Genomic DNA, 12359 nt, shown 5'->3' on the forward strand with positions numbered 1-12359 from the left:
ATAAGAGAAATGAAAATAGAACTACTTACTTACCAGTCATACCACCATATAATAAAAAACAAATTAATGATTTTATACCTACATCTTTACACCCTTGGATAACAAAGCTCTAAATCTAACAGCATAAGGATGCTAGAAACCTCTATTTATTGAGGGAAGGGAAGGAGCATTCAGTAGGCCAAGTGTGAGGGAATTCAAGATAAAACCAGTGACTAGTATAGACACAAGCCCATTGCCACATTTCATTTGCCAAAATATGAGTTCCTTAATCATAAAGAAGGTTGTATTGGATAACTTGACAGTAATTAAGATAGAAAGTCTGTGGATGGTGGTGCTTATAGAAGAACTGTGGGGAAGGAAGGCAAACCTACATACAGAGTAAGAGTCAATTCTAGTGATAATAAAGCACTGCCCCCTCCATGGTGGAAGTTATCTACTTCCCCATGGGTACTTCGCTGGTCCCTCTGGGGAAAAGTACTGTTCTTATTCTAAAAGCACAGTATAAACCTCATTGTCTCCCCAAAGTTCTATCAATAGCTTTCTCTCTCAGTCTACGACCATGCCACCCTGAACATGCCCAATCTTGTCTGATTTTGGAAGCTAAACAGGGTCGAGCCTGGTTAGTACTTGGATGGGAGACCACTTTGGAATACCAGGTGCTGTATGTGTTTAATGTCAAAAAAATTAAATAAATAAAATAAAATAAATATATAAAAATAAAATAAAATAACACCTATTTCATAAAAAAAAAATAGCTTCCTCTCTCTTAGGATGGTCTTAATTTCATCTTAATAGGATAACCAGTTTGAATATCTAAATCAGCAGTGATCAGACCACCCTGATGAGGGGATGCCATGTCAGTGGAATCACAGAACTTCCATTGCTACCACTTTGTCCATGAGCCCAGTGAGCCAGTTCTGGAGTTGGTGCAGAGAGGCTGACTGATATTGAGTCATCCTGTTCATTAATCATTGAGAGCCTCTTCTATAATAGAAGATCCTCACATTCTTCACTTTTCAAAGGAGCCTACCCAGTCTTTTCCCAGATCTACATTTCATGATTCCCCAACATTCTTCCTGAACTTCTGGCCAAGCCCTTAGCCACTACTTATTAATTTCTCTAGATTCCTATCTCTGGCCCTTTTGCCTTCCAAGCAAAGTAAATCATCAGATGCACTGCTTGTAATTTGTTTCTACTGGAAGGATTTTCCTTCCCCAGTGTCCTTTTGTGCCACCTCTAAGGGGGACTATAATGCAATCTAGCTAGTGCCAGCATGTTGTACAAAACCACATATAAACCACACTTGAATTTCGGCCTTCTCAGTCAGCTGATCAAGGGAGCTCCATATGAGACATGTGTGAGTTGTGGGTAAGAGATCAGAGCCCCGGAAGTAGACACCAAGATAATCAGAGGCACAATGCACACATGCCTTCAGTAACTTCTTGAGTCCTGTCTCCTGTATACCACTGTCACTTGATAATGGAGGGCTTTAAGAAACCTAATTTATGATGTTTTGGATCAAAAGGACAATTCAGGTCAAATGTTCATTGAGTGCATCTTAGCCAGGTCTTCAGTTTCTGGCTAAGAAACTGTAGCAAGTTGGCAACAGGAGGGGGAAAGAATTTGTTTCCAAAACCTCAGGAGTCTTCTTTTGAAAGTGGCCAGGGACTGCATACAACATCTCCAGTTGCCACAAATGTTTTGGGTGTCATTGGCTCTGCCAAGTCACAAGGCCCAAGTAGCAGAGTATCTGTATTTCAACTTGGACCAGCTGTGGAGCCTTCTGTTGCTTGGGGCCCCACTCAAAACTGACAGCTTCATGGTCAACCCAACACATTCAAGTGTAGTTTACGTTGCCAATAGAAGCTTCTGCTTTCAGCGAAAAAAATAAAAATAGTACTTCAGGTATGAGTTATTCAACTTCATTGGTAAATATATATACATGTGTACATATATGTATATAAATGCTGTTTCTAATCAAATAAGTATAAAGCAATATTTATATAATATTTAATAGTTTCTTCTAACTAGGCCAACAAAATTTATTTTAGTCTAGTTAAAGGCAAAATCCCACAATATGCTGTTATTTTTTAAAAATCTTACTACATCGGCAACACGTTGCTGAATACTTCGACTATTTCATTTATCATTTCTCCTGCTTCTATCATTAGGCATTTTTTGAAGAATGTGCTATTGCATAGAACTAGAAAATGATGAATAAGACTTCAATTTGGAGAACTTTAAGAAATAGATCAGCATGCAAACTATCGTTGCCTCATCTGTTCTCAATCGTGCATGTCTAAGTTATGATATATGCATCATTTTATCTGGATTTATGTCCCTCATTACTGAAAAAAATTAAAAGGTGAAGAAAATTAAAACTATTTAGAAAGATTGTGTATGTTAACAAATATTCTGAAAAAAGAATTTTCTATTGATTAATGAAATCACAGATTAATGCATTTATCCTTTAAGATGGAAGTGCTTTATCTTTTGTTAACGAAAAGGAAATAAACACCTGACTTCTACACAAATCTTGAGTTGACAATATACAAATTAAAGATGACTTTAAAAGAGGGAAAGGCCACAATCCTGTTACAACTAATCATTTTTAAATATTGATCTCTTGATCTCTGCCCATATGCATACATATTTTCTACATTATGCATTAATTCATTCAAAAAGCATTTCCTGAGTCTCCTATATGCTAACATTGTTATAAACAAAGCAATTTTATATTTACTTTTTTTGTGGTTGTTTTGAGGATTAAATGAAATGATGCATGTAAAATACTTAAGACAATGCCTAGCATAAAGTAAACATCACTGGTGTTATTTTTATTTCTACTACCCAGCCTGTGAAAGTTCTTTTTTATTCTTCACAGTTCATCTCATATGTTCTCTTCTTCATTAAACTTTTCCTGATATTTCCAACTGGATACGCTCTTTCCCTCCACTGATCTTCCAAAGCGTTATGTTTTTACTATTCTTATAGCACTCAGTACTTTATGCTTTGTTTTCGAAATATATGCGCATTTCTCTGATCCGCATTGTCAGATTACACACTCCTTGCCAATATCCTGCTAACCTCTACTGTGGTGCCTAGCAGAGTCTTGCACATTAAGTAGATGCTCAATGAATATTTACTAAGTTGAAAAAAGTTGTGGATTGTGACTACATTCTATTGATGGAAAAATAATGATATAGACACATGATGAGTTTTCAATTAAAATGATTTCAACTTTCAATTGATTTTAGTTTTCAATTAAAAGTGATCCATTCCTTTGCATATACTCGTATCTAAATTAGACTGTTTTCTTATACCAAGCCTTACCTTGTTCTTGGATGGTTTCGCTATTTTTCTTTTTTAATGCTTTTGACCATTTGCAACTTTTTATTCAGGATAAGTTTATGTTTCTCTTGGAAACCTATGAGTTTGTCATCTGGCTCAGTTACAGCCATTTTAGTTCCCCAATAAAATAAATGTTTCCATTTGTTTGTTTCTCCAAACAAATAAATGTTTCCAAAAATCTTTTTCTAATAATCTGACTTACCAAGTATCACTTACATCTTTGCTAAATTTAGTTATATATATATTTTTTTTTGCTTAAAGCATCAGAATTATTTTCTTTTTATTGTAGATTACTCCCCTATATTTACAACTATTTGCAATATCTATAATGGTATTAATTAAACTCATGAAATAGTTTTCATATACTCTTTCTATATCTATATGAAAGACCTAAAATGAAAAATGACTTACAGCTTTTGAAGCATGACGTGAATCCCAAACCTTTGCTTCAAATCAACATGTTCACCATAAGTATCATCATAAAATAATTTAAGAGCATGAAGCAATCTGATTGGCCTCGAGCCATCAGTTTAGAAACTTATCAACATAATTCCATCCTTATCTCTAAATCAATGACCATGAATAATGAGTTTAAAATGAAACTCCGATTGCATTAGTCATGGTTATCCTTGATTAATGAATAAATACAAAAATTATTGCACCAGAGAGATACACATTAAAATGATCAGTCATGTAATTATGTTGTACACTAATTCAGTGCCCTTATATAGTCAATGTATAATACATAGACAAGTCACTATACAAAATTTAATTCAGATTTTTATAAGGATCCACAAAACTCTGTGTATGTTATTACAGGAAAGCTAATAAAAATGTGTGCCTTTCTGAAAACTTGGAACTCACCTAACTTCCAAATTAAAATAAAATTTTTTAAAGTAACATTATTATTTCTCTAAATATAATTATTATATTTCTAAAAATGCTAAACATCTTTTTATAATTTATCTTATGATTACTGAGACTTCATAAACTTTGTTTTATCAAATGCCCCCATTATAGTTAAGAGTATAGCACCAAAAATAAAGCCACTAATCTTGCATGTTTGCATGGCAACTTCTAATTCTTGACCATTTCACCTGCATTATCTTATCTGAAATCAATTTTTGCTTAATGTGTCAGCCCTTATTAATATACAAATAACCTTGTTCTACAGTGTCATGTGGGTCCTAAAGTCCTGTGTAAATTCTCCCAGTCAGAAGAAAACTCTTGGTCCCACTTTTTCTAATCCCGTCAATTACTAAGGTCTTGTCCTCACCCCTAAAACCTCCCTTCTGCTGGGAGATGCTGGTGCTAGGACCCTGAGGATTCCATTTCTGCTTTGCCACAGGCTTTCTTAAGGCTCTGCCAATAGGGGGCGAAAGAGAGAGAAGAGGGAAGGGTTGAGGAGAGAGGGGAGGGGAGAGGAGGGGAGAGGACAGGAGGGGAGGGGACGGGATGGGACGGGAGGGAAAGGCAGAAGCCAAATAGACATGTCCTTGTTTGTATCCCATCTCCCTTTTGTGCCTCAGTAACGACCCTTTACTCTGCCACCCGATTCCAGTCTGTAGCCCTTTTCCAGCCCTCCCAGAACCAGCCTCATTGCGCACTGAGAGGTGCAGCCCGGCCAGGCAGTGCTACTCCTCGGAACAGTCTCCGCCCTACAGCACCCCTTCTCCAAGACGTCATGTTGATTTCATGTTGATTTTTCAATTCTGTCAACTATTTATATAGCTCCAAAGTTGTCTGCACCCATTTCCCTTCCTTCATTCACTCTGTAGGTAACCACCATAACTGACTTTTGGTTCATTTTGTCATTATTTCTTTTGAAAATATAAGAAAATGGTATGTAGTCTTATCACTCCTTCACCCTTTCTTAAACAGAGGATAGGTAACGCCACATGCTATTCTGCACCTTATTTTTTTAATTAAAAATAAATTCTGAATATCATTTCAAATAAACAATAGAGATCTGCAATAGAGATAGTTTAACCTCTTCATTTCCAATTCTTATGCCTCCAGTTTCTCTTATCGGATGACATTGGCTGATACTTACAATTTAAATAGTAGTAGAGATACTCGCTGTCTTTTCTTGGTCTTGACTTTAGTAAGAATGCCTCTAAGCATGTTCCTCGTTAGGTAAGATGGTCGCTTTGGTCTAAGGATTAAAAATATTATCATATTAGAATATCAGTTTCTAATTTATTATTTTTAACATGAATGCATGTTGAACTTTTCAAATATCATTTAAGCATCTATGTAGATGATCATATGATTTTGATCCTTAGTTCTAATGCTATAATGAATTCTATTAATGGATTTCTAGATAGCGATCCATTGTTAGGGCTAGTCCATTTTGAGTACTAAACATCTCATATGGCAGAAACATCTGATCAGGCAATGGTAGGATAGAAAACTGGCAAATTAGTCATGGGTCATATTTATTAAATGACATTATATTATGTATGTAAAGAATTTGGACTTCATCCTAAAAGCAATGAGAAACCATTCGAGTATCTTTTAATTCACAGTTCTGAATTTTAGAACGCTCTCTCTAGTAGCAAAGAAAGTCAAATTAGAAGCAGTAGCTGTTTTAATGAGCCAGGTGAGATAGGATAAGGACTGAACTAAATAAGGTGGAATTCAGAGATATCGAGGAAATGTAATTGTCATGACTGGTTGAGTGAAGAGGATGAACAGAAAGGAGGACTCTAAGATAACTTCCAGGTTTCTAGTTTGGACTTAGATAGATGGTAGGGCATTCACTATGATAAGGAATACAGGAAGGTGAGTTGCTTTGGCATAAAAAGATGACACATTTGTGTTGAGTTTTAGATACTTATGGAATTTCCAAATATCCTCAATTTTGAAATGATCGGTGTAGAGATGGTTGAATATATAGGAATGGATGAAAGATTGAAAAGAGTGTGCATAGTGGGACAAGAAGAGATTAAGGACTAAAAGTCACCTTACCTGCTGCAGACAGTCGTAGGGAAGAAAAAATGGTATTTTATGTGTGAAAAATACTCCATATGTTGCTTATTATATTCCTCCTAAAATCCTTGGTTTACATGGTTTAAATAAATATGGCTAACAGAAAACAGTTTATTACTCACATTCATATACAAATGTAATGCAAATATCAAATAAAGGTTATGTAATACTTCCAATCCTACTTTCTCTCTTCTGGGAATCATGCTGAAAAGTTCCATAGTGTTCCCCATTTGACAAGTCCTGAGTTTCAGTTTCCACCTGTCAGTGCAAATAATAATATTTTTTACAACTGTTTTTAAACCCTGTTGGAAAAAAATGGCACTCATACTTGATCAATAATAAATGATACTACTAACTTCAAAACATACAGATTCAATTTGGATCTTATCCACCATTATTTTAATATCCAAAAATATTTTTATCAGCATGCAGCATCTCTATTCAGTTTCTTTTCACCAATTAAACCATAAGTCTGAAGTACTACAAAAATGCATTTTATTTACAGAACAGATTTGTAACTTTAGAAATGTCATCGCAATCTTAGTGTTTAAGTTGCAAATGTGTATGTAGTGTGTTGGGTACCTCTCAGGGAGACCCATGAAATAAACTTGCGAAGTTTAGTTCCAGAGCTACAGACAATAGGTGGTGCTGCTGGGATGGAATACTGCAAATGTGCGTTCGATTCCACACATGTCATGGAAATGTTTCCTGAATGAAATTACTGGGGTTATTAAATTAAAGGTCGGTTGGCGAACACTATTAAAATCTGATCAGGATGAGCAACTCAGAGAGACAAAAGCTTCAAACTACCTGAAAAGAAAGATATTTCCACCAGTGGGAACTAATTTTTGTAAGCAGATTTTCAAACAGCCGAATGCCACGTTGACTTAAAGCCAGAAGCAGCCTGACTCCTCCGTGCCTACATCTGTTGAACAAAACAAAGTTTACTTCTAGATACGTACAAAAGATACTCAGAAATGCCCGTTAACATAACTCTGTATTGTTATGATTTCTCTCCTTTTTATACTGAAATTCAAGTGGAAAAAGATAAGAAATCTGGATTTCTCCCTTGATGGAGCAGATTTGATAGCTCAAGAGACCTGACCTCAGGCAGTATCATCAGATAGAATACAGGCCTTTGGAGTTTGGGTGGTAGAATTTGTAGAGGTTCTACACACCTGCTTTTTGCTGTGGCTAAATGATTTGAAGCATCACGACAGATTGGAATTGGGGGAAAGACATTTTTAAAGGAAGGGATTAGACCTGCATTTCCAATTTTCCTAAGCCATTTCTAACTTTGCAATTGAAATCACACAATTTTCTTTTAAAATATGTGACAATTGTGGTGGACATCTAATATCCGTATCTCTCTTTGTGGAGGGGTGCCAGCTGTAAGGTAGAGTTTCCTTGGAACGCTGTAGTCCCTTAGCTTGTCATTCGGTTTCTAGAGTCACAGATGTAAATAATTATTTAATTCTCCAGCTTCCCTTGAAAGTCTGGGTCACCTTTATATCCCCAGTCCATATCACAGTGCCTACCACACAGCAGATACTCAATCAATATTTGTTAACGTAATGCATGAACTCTCAGCAGCTACGCGTGCGTCTTGTGGCACACTTTCCAAAGTACCTACACAGTAACTCTTGATTTCCACTACTGTTTATTTGCAATCTGGTTGGTACAATCTTGATAACACATTTACATTCCCTAAATTTTATTCAAAGTTGAGTTAAAGTTTCTTCTAGTGGATTACTACAGATAACAAACTCTGAACCTATCACTTTACTTTTATACTCTTAATAGAAAAAGAAGCTGAAGTGAAGAAATCCAGAGCCTACCAGTTCTGGGAACTACAGGCATAATGGGAATTATTTGTCTAGTCTATTGTGGAATTAGACCAGTCTTAATTATAGCACAAAGATACTCCCTCACAGATGGACTATTTTAAGTTGGTAAGTTATTAACCAATAAATTTTACTCCATGCTTTGAAGGTTTATTTCATATATTCATAGCATCTTGTATGTGGTATAAGGTAACGACACATCTGGTTTTCTCTACTCACCCAAAAGTATAATGTTGGGACACTAACTTTTCTCTATGAGTTTCATGAGAATGGCATAAGTGACATAGATATATTTTATGGCTGCGAGATAAGTTACAAAATCTCTTATAAAAGCAGTCTCTCTTCCCTGCCCCCACCTCTCTCCCTCCCCCACCCTTTTTTTAGCAATCCGTTTATGTGAAATAATTGGGATAGATTAGTCAAAAATGCTTTCATCTTTGTTTCTTGCCTACGTTGCATTTTAAAATAATTAAAACTCCAGATTGTTTCTGTTTTTCACCTAAGTTTACTGGCACCCAGCAAAGAAGCCTACACTTTGATTTTAATCATGCCCAGACAATATAAGGACCCTGTCTCAGAAGCAACAAGGGCAGCAAGTGGAAACCCTGCTGGGTAATTTCAAAGCAATGTACTTCCTGCTGCTAGGCCTACAGTATGATTTCTGTTCTGCCAAGGGCACCAATAGAAGGCAACTTCCAATTTGCACCTCACACATAAATCCACATTATGCCAATAGGTTTCGAAGGAAACCACAAGCGACCCAACTCAGCCGTCAGAGGTCTGTTAACAGACCTTTAACTATGATCTATTGTGCAGCGGGGCCTGAAAGACGCACGCAGAGTCCCACTTTATAGAGACCGCACTCGCCTGACACTGTTTTTCTTGAGATAATTATAAGTGTTTATTTTGGCTTTTAACAACTTTAATCACATTATTTAGCATGTTGCTGTTTTGTCATCAAGTTAAATGAATACAGAGTTCTCCCAAGAATGTCCCAGACATCCACACGTCGGGTGGTTTCATCGAGAACAAACCCAATATGTGAGATGGAGGTGGTTAATTATGTCCAAGCTTCATGATGCAAAGATGTTGCTTTCCACAAATAAATAAGCAAAGAAATTATACCAAACAACTGAGAACTTCTAAATGAATAAGGTGTGATCTTTCTAATTAAAATAGTATGGCTTTGCTTTGCTTTGAGGTTCTGTTTTCAGTGGTTTAATGTGAAAGGGGTTTACAATGAATCCAACATAATGGCATGCGATGTCTTAGATGACAAATGTTGCTGCAATTACCATGTGGAATACAGAACAGCACTTCTCCGAGTTATCTAGAATTAGGTTTAAAAATAACCTTAGCTGATCACGAAGGGTTCTACAGTCACTGTTAACGTGGAGCAACTGTTGAAACATCATGCTGTGCCAAATTGCATTTGATGGCCCAATAATAGCAGAACTATAATATACTTAAATGAATTCTAAAAGTATCTTCCTCCAATGGAAACTAGTTTTACAAAACCAAAAATAACAATTCACCTTATTCCTAAATCGTCCCCACTCATTGTGAATGTAGGTCAACTGCAGTATAGGTCTAGATTAACAAATATATTTAATACATAATAAAACTTATATGCCCTTTTTATCTTTAATATTTTTATCAGGTGCTATACATTCTGTTATTAATTATATTAAAGTTTCAGAGTAAGATCTTTTCCTCTATAATTATGTATTTCTGTCATTTAAAGTCATCATTTAAACTGTCTTAAGAAACTATCGATGAATATTTTCTATTTTACTTGGAATTTTTTTTTCTGCACAAGGCTATCAAGTGGACATGCAAGATTTTTTAACAGGATAACACTGAAATAAGTTTACAAATAAGGAATACGGTTTTGAAATAACCAATTTAATCAAAGAGGCATTATTTCTTTAAGTCATCACATTTCTTTTTCATGAAGACCTGCAGGCAGCTTGTAATGCGACCATCAGATTCATACTTTATTTGACAAATTAAGGATTCAATTAATTCATAAATAAAAGTTATCTTTGGGTATACTCTCAATCTCAAATTTAGTAAATTCATATCCAACAGATAACGCCCATATTGATAAAAACAAATGTGAAAAAAATTGAATTTCTATTGTAAATCAGTACTTTACATATCCTTAGGAACTAATAGAGATTCCAGAGTTTTGTATATGCAAATACTGTTTAAACATATGTAGGTGATTCTTAAAAGGGGGTTAATGTTTTAAATAGTTGAAAGTTCCAAGTCTAACAGAATAATGGTCAGAACAAGTAATTGCCAAAGTACCTGTGTGTTTCAGATTGGCTTTGCCCCTAGAGATTTAGCAGTTGCCAGGGCCCCTTTATCATTTTAGCAAAAGTTTCGATTTTTTTCTCTGCAAACCCTTTCTTAGGAGGAATCTCCTACAACTCATAGTAAAGAGACCTGGATACTAGTCTCACTTCTGAACTGACAATGAGGTATTATCTTTAATCTGCTTCCCAGTCAGTAGTATTTCTTATTCTTAACTTCTTTCTGAGTTTTGTGCTCTTTCATTAGATTATGCTGATAATCTAATGAAATATGTTTTCTACATGACAATATGTTTTCTACAGTTAAAACTATAGTATAAAAACACAAAGGTAAGGCACAACAAAATAGTTCATATAGAATCTAAAAGCTTCTACTGTAATCCATTTTTGTTGTGATTCATGTCAAATTATCAGTTTTTATTAATATTTCTGACTTGAGAGGACCAGACTGGTCTCTAATTCTTCATCTATAATACTGGATACCGGAATATAATGGACCAATGTCTTCAAAGTTATTTCAAACCTAGAATCTATACCAAACTAAATTATTGTTTAAGTCTGTAAACACAATTAATCTTCAGTTTACCATCCCCGACCCACACACACACACTTTCTGAAAACTTCATGAATAAAATATTAGTAATTCAAACCCAGCAGTGAATTATAAGAAAAATGTACAATAAACAAACAGGCTTATTCTTAGAATCTAAAGATGGTTTAAATTTAGAAATCTATTCACACAATTCACTATATTAACATATGAAAAAAGAAAACCCATAGGACTGTTTTGAAAGCTTCTGGTAAAGCAATTTCTGTAATTCCTTTAATAAAAAGAATAAAGACTCCTAGAAAACTTGTAATAACTTGAAAATTAAATTAAAACCTATGATAAATATCATAATTAAGGATTGCCAAATAAAGTCAATAGCTAAGCAAGGATGCTCATTATCACTATTATTCAAACTTATTCTGAAATATTCCAGCCAATGCAGTAAATCAAGAAAAGTGAAATGTATATGTTGGAAATAAACAAACAAAACAAAACTGCACTCATTTGCATATTATATTTGTCTGCCTAAAAACTCCAAAACAACTGAAAAATTATTAAAACTAGTAAGAGAGTACAGTAGAGTAGCCAGATATAAATATATAAAAGTCAATAAACAATTACAAATATAATGAAAAAATATGAAATTTGCAGGAGTAACAAAAAGCAATAAAATGAATAGGGATGAGACTAATGAGAAATACTAATGTATACTTGAAGAAAACACTTCTAACTAAATGAAGAAACCAAAAAAGGACTGAATAAATTAAAAGTCATAACATTGTCCTAAATGAAAAGACAGTAAATTATGATAATGACTGTATTCATTTGCTAGGACTGCCATAGCAAAGCACTGCAAACTAGGCAACTTAAACAATGGAAATTTATTTTCTCACAGTTACAGAGGCTGGAAGTCCAAGATCAAGGTGTCACCAGGGTTCGTTTCTTCTGAGACCTCTGCCCTTCATTTGTAGACGTCCGTCTTCTTGTGTTTTCACAGTCTCCTCTCTGAATCTGTCTGTTCCAAATTTCCTTCTTATGACTCCAGGCATATTGGATTAGTGCTCCCAACTTCATTTTAACTTAATTTTCTCTTTAAAGATTCCATCTCCATATAGTCACATTCTGAGGTACTAAGGAGTTAGTTTGGACTTCGACATGTGAATTTGTGGGAGGGCAAAACTCAGCTCACAACAATGGCATTTCTTTCTCAAAATCTAAAATTTCAAAATAACTATCATTGAAAACCCAACAGAATTTTTTATGAAACCTGACAATATGATAAAATTTACTCTTAGGAGTAAATTC

General features: G+C 34.8%; 1 pseudogene; it reads left to right on the forward strand.

Moving 5' to 3' along the window:
• The first annotated feature begins 549 nt into the window (after positions 1-549).
• Positions 550-668, forward strand: LOC111739778 (annotated as a pseudogene).
• The last annotated feature ends 11691 nt before the right edge of the window (positions 669-12359 follow it).

The sequence above is a fragment of the Pteropus vampyrus genome, unplaced genomic scaffold, assembly GCF_000151845.1.
Source record: "Pteropus vampyrus isolate Shadow unplaced genomic scaffold, Pvam_2.0 Scaffold53, whole genome shotgun sequence".
In the NCBI taxonomy this organism is placed as follows: domain Eukaryota; kingdom Metazoa; phylum Chordata; class Mammalia; order Chiroptera; family Pteropodidae; genus Pteropus; species Pteropus vampyrus.